The following is a 5,088-nucleotide window of genomic DNA, read 5'->3' on the forward strand; positions in this document are numbered from 1 at the left end:
CTGTTAGTGGGGTCGTTCTTTCACGACATTGTTCTAAACGTTTATTAAAGGACTTTTTATTGGTGGAGCTCGTTCTTTCACGACATTGTTCTAAACGTTTATTAAAGGACTTTTTATTGGTGGAGCTCGTTCTTTCACGACATTGTTCTAAACTTTTATTAAAGGAGTTGGTGGGGCTCATTCTTTCACGACATTGTTCTAAACTTTTATTAAAGAACTTTCTGTTGGTGGGGCTCGTTCTTTCACGACATTGTTTTAAACTTTTGTTAAAGGACTTTCTGTTGGTGGGGCTCGTTCTTTCACGAGATTGTTCTAAACTTTTATTAAAGGTCTTTCTGTTGTTGGGCTAGTTCTTTCACGACATTGTTCTAAACTTTTATTAAAGGACTTTTTGTTGGTGGGGATCTTTCTTTCACGACATTGTTTTAAAATTTTATTAAAGGACTTTCTGTTGTTGGGGCTAGTTCTTTAACGACATTGTTCCAAACTTTTATTAAAAGACTTTCTGTTGGTGGGGCTCGTTTTTTCACGACATTGTTCTCAACTTTTATCAAAGGACTTTCTGTTGATGGGGCTCGTTTTTTCACGACATTGTTCTAAACTTTTATCGAAGGACTTTCTGTTGGTGGGGCTCGTTCTTTCACAACATTGTTTCCCTACTATTATTAAGTGCCATTTCATTTGGACTAGCTCTTTGACACCATTATTTTTCCATTTTTTAAATGTCTTATCTTTGGGAAATCATTCCTTCAGGCCGTATATCTTTAGTTTAATTCAATGATTTGTTTTCGGGGTTAATTTCCTAGAGAAAGGTACCATTATTTATCAACTTTCATTAAATATCGCGTCTTTTGGAACTAGTTCTTTCACACTATGATTTCTCAACTTTTATGTAACACTTTCATTGAACCTTCTATCCTAGCGTATAATCCTATTTCACTTTCATTGAACCTTCTATCCCAGCATTTAATCCTATTCACTTTCATTGAACCTTCTATCTCAGCATGTAATCCCATTCACTTTCATTGAACCTTCTATCCCAGCATTTAATCCTATTCACTTTCATTGAACCTTCTATCTCAGCATGTAATCCCATTCACTTTCATTGAACCTTCTATCCCAGCATGTAATCCTATTCACTTTCATTGAACCTTCTATCCTAGCGTATAATCCTATTCACTTTCATTGAACCTTCTATCTCAGCATGTAATCCCATTCACTTTCATTGAACCTTCTATCCTAGCGTATAATCCTATTTCACTTTCATTACAGCTTACCTGTGACTTGTAGTAGCTGAGAACACCGTTTTTAAGAACGAACCAACGTTTCCTCCAGGTTTTAAACTTCCCCCCTAATTTTGTTAAATAGCCATTTTTTTCTAGTGACTCTTTCACCTAAGAAAAAAATCATAATTTTAGAAAAACATTTAATCGTTCTAAAACGAACATGTATAAATAATAGACTCATCACACGACCAGATACACGAATATATAATATATATATAACACAAAAACAAATGACTAAAATAACAAGAGAATTATTTACTAAAATCAATGTTTTTGTAAAACTGGGTAACTGATTCAGAATGTTAAAATAACAAGAGAATTATTTACTAAAATCAATGTTTTTGTAAAACTGGGTAACTGATTCAGAATGTTAAAATAACAAGAGAATTATTTACTAAAATCAATGTTTTTGTAAAACTGGGTAACTGATTCAGAATGGTATAATAACATTTATTTACACACACACAACTTAATTCATTAATCGGATTCGTATTTTGCAACAACTTTCAGTCTTTGTAAAACACTGGAGAATGCCATGAAAGATGAGATAAAAATATTTTCAGTTATCCTTACCATATTAAAATAAAAAATAAAAAAATTGTTCCCATAGCTACGACATGAAACTGACTCGTCTGCCGATACATCCAATGTACTATAACAAATAAGCCTGTTTTGACATATAGAGCGTACGAAACATAACTATAACAATTTCACACTTGACAGGATTTCCTTCCAACTGGAGACAGAAGAACCAAACACCTAAAAAAAATGTTGGGCCGGAAGTCAACTAGTTTAGTTGAATTCAAATATCTGACACAAACTCCGGTTTTAACAGGATCATCGAGATTTCTAATTAATCCTTACAGTATTATTTCTGTATAATATAATTGGAAAACCTTACGTTTGACGCGATTTATATTACAAAAACCAGAAATCGAAATTAAATTTAACTTTTCAATACAGTTCACCAGTTTTTTCCAGTACTTGACCGACGTGTATCATTAACTTCAAATATAAAATATGATTTAATGTGGTCTTTTTATTTCGTTAAGTAGAGCGTAATACAGTAAAATACAAGTGTTTATTGTAGTATAACGTTGTTTAATGTAATGAAGTGTAGTGAGAATACAGTGAAGCGTGACATAGTGTAATTTAGCAAAATGAAATTTAGCGTAGTGTAGTACAACATATTCTAATGTCGTGAAATTAAGGGGGTATAAATACTTCTCAAAGAGGTTAAACACTCCTGTGGCAAACAATGATTATCAATTACCTTTCTACAGAAACAAAGTAACTTAAGATTGTTAATTTAACAAGGAGGATAGAGCCAATGCAGCAGTAAACTGTTGAAAAACATGTAACACTCAACTCAATACATGTGCACGTATGTAGCTTAAAATTTGTTCTCCATAATGGACATAAAAAAACCTTCAGAAACAGGATAATTAAAAATTGTTAATTTAGAAAGGGGAATAGGGATCGTCAAAAAAGTACAGAAACAAGTTGAATCATTGTTTGTTTTGTTATTATGCACAAAGCTACACAAAGGGCTATCTGTGCTCTGTCCACCACGGGAATCGAAACCCAGTTTGTAGCAGTATAAGCCCACGGACATACCACTGTACCATTGGGTGACTCTAAGAAAAGTTAAAACTAGGCTAGAAATAGTGTCTATGTTATTTTTCTCAAACCACAAATCCCTATTTTGACTCCACTAAAATTGATAAGTACTGTAAACATGGAGTCGAAATAGTTGTAGGCTTGAAGATAAAATCTTTGCATTTTGATTCAACTTGTTTCTGTACTTTTTTGACAATCCCTATTCCCCTTTCTAAATTAACAATTTTTAATTATCTTGTTTCTGAAGGGTTTTTTTATGTCCATTTATGGAGAACAAATTTTAAGCTACATACGTGCACATGTATTGAGTTGAGTGTTACATGTTTTTCAACAGTTTACTGCTGCATTGGTTTTTTCCATCCAGGGGAATTTGTGCCTGAGGTTTCTTGTAAACACGCGTTTAACAAGTGAAGTACGAAAATCAGTAGAATAAATCACCACTCATAAGAGTAGAGAAATCTACTATGGTAATTGTCTACTGTTAGAAAACTCACTGAAATAGTCGCAGAAACCTACGTAGAGACAAAATACAACAGTGAACTCGAGAAACAATGAGAAACAGCGAACTCGAGAAATGATAAATCCTCAACGTGTCAGTTTCCAATTAATGCGCTATAAGTTGCACAAATTATTTTCCAATTAATGCGCATTAATAAAACACCGGATTTTTCAATGGCGGAAAGTGAAGAACTTAGAGAAATTTTCTTCAGAGCGAAAAAACGAAGGCACTTGAATTAATTTTAAAACTACCTTATGATTGTTTGTTTGTAATTAAGCACAAAGCTACACAATGGGCTATCTGTGCTCTGCCCACCACGGGTATCGAAACACGGTTTTTAGTGTTGTAAGTCTGCAGACATACCGCTGTGTCACTGAGGGCAACTACCTTATGACATACTCAGTACTTCATTCGATACTATTGTACATGTTTCAGTAAAATATTCGTAGCCGTTTTATCTATAGCGACTTGTAAAACGATAATCAATAATAATAAGGCTGGAGACAATGTTATAAATATACGCATTATTTACTCTGTTAAAACAAAACGTTTCTAACTAGTATAAAACGAAGCATTTCCGATTAGTATAACTGTGCTTGAATGGCTTCGAAAAGCAAAAAAAGTACTCGACTTTCAAGAATCAATTTAAAAACAGCCTTAACATCTTCGCCGGAGTTTGTTTAGTAGCTGTGCATAAATTTTGGCGCACTATACCTAGCCGTTTTTGCTGTAGGCTTTGGTGCTTGAATGGCTTCGAAGAGAAACTTGGTCAGTAGCGATGAAAAACTGACAACATTTCTCATTCTCTTTCAAGAATCAACACAAAAATAGTCCTATGACGTGTGCAGGAGTTTTTTTAGAATGTTTGCCCAGGTTTTAATAAAATATTCATATCCGTTTTTTTCTGTAGTATTGTGAAACAAGAATAATATGAATAATAATGACACGAAGAACAAATGGATGAATTTATAATTTTGTCTAACAACGGAAAATCAACTTTTTTTGCTATTATCAATATTTTAGCAGCCTTAGCCATTGAGATAGGAGATCTTGAGGGTTGTTTCAAAAACAAGTCTGCTTTTTAAGACGATTTTTGCCCATATGTTCTATTAGAATTTTTGTGAAATTCCTGGACGAACCCTATTATGAACCACTATCGTGGTTCGTGATAATCATTATTATTTACCATACTTTCTTAAAAGATTTATTAGCGTAAATTGATTAATGAAATGATAATAGAACTTGGCTGTTCTACGTCTTCCAACATTGAGCCTGATCATAACAGCTATTACAGTATAACAAATGACACAAAGCATTATCAATGTGTGAAATACAGAACATAAAATTACAGTTCAATGAATAGCTAGTGAAGATCGTTTCAGAATGAAATGCTGTTCTAACGGTGTGAACAGGATAAAGTACATTAGTAAAATTGGATAAATTTTAGAGTGAAGAAACAGTCTTAGAAAGTCAAATATTAATTAAAATGAGAGCTTACCCCAACAATAGTCAGGGGATAGAAGGTTCAATGAAAGTGAATAGGATTACATGCTGGGATAGAAGGTTCAATGAAAGTGAATGGGATTACATGCTGGGATAGAAGGTTCAATGAAAGTGAATGGGATTACATGCTGGGATAGAAGGTTCAATGAAAGTGAATGGGATTACATGCTGGGATAGAAG

The 5,088-nt window shown here is 33.4% G+C and overlaps 1 pseudogene; it reads right to left on the reverse strand.

The window, feature by feature from the left end:
- Window positions 1-5,088, reverse strand: part of LOC106462742 — a 144,289-nt pseudogene that overhangs the window by 117,634 nt on the left and 21,567 nt on the right.

The sequence above is a fragment of the Limulus polyphemus genome, unplaced genomic scaffold (genome assembly GCF_000517525.1).
Source record: "Limulus polyphemus unplaced genomic scaffold, Limulus_polyphemus-2.1.2 Scaffold1237, whole genome shotgun sequence".
Lineage (NCBI taxonomy): Eukaryota > Metazoa > Arthropoda > Merostomata > Xiphosura > Limulidae > Limulus > Limulus polyphemus.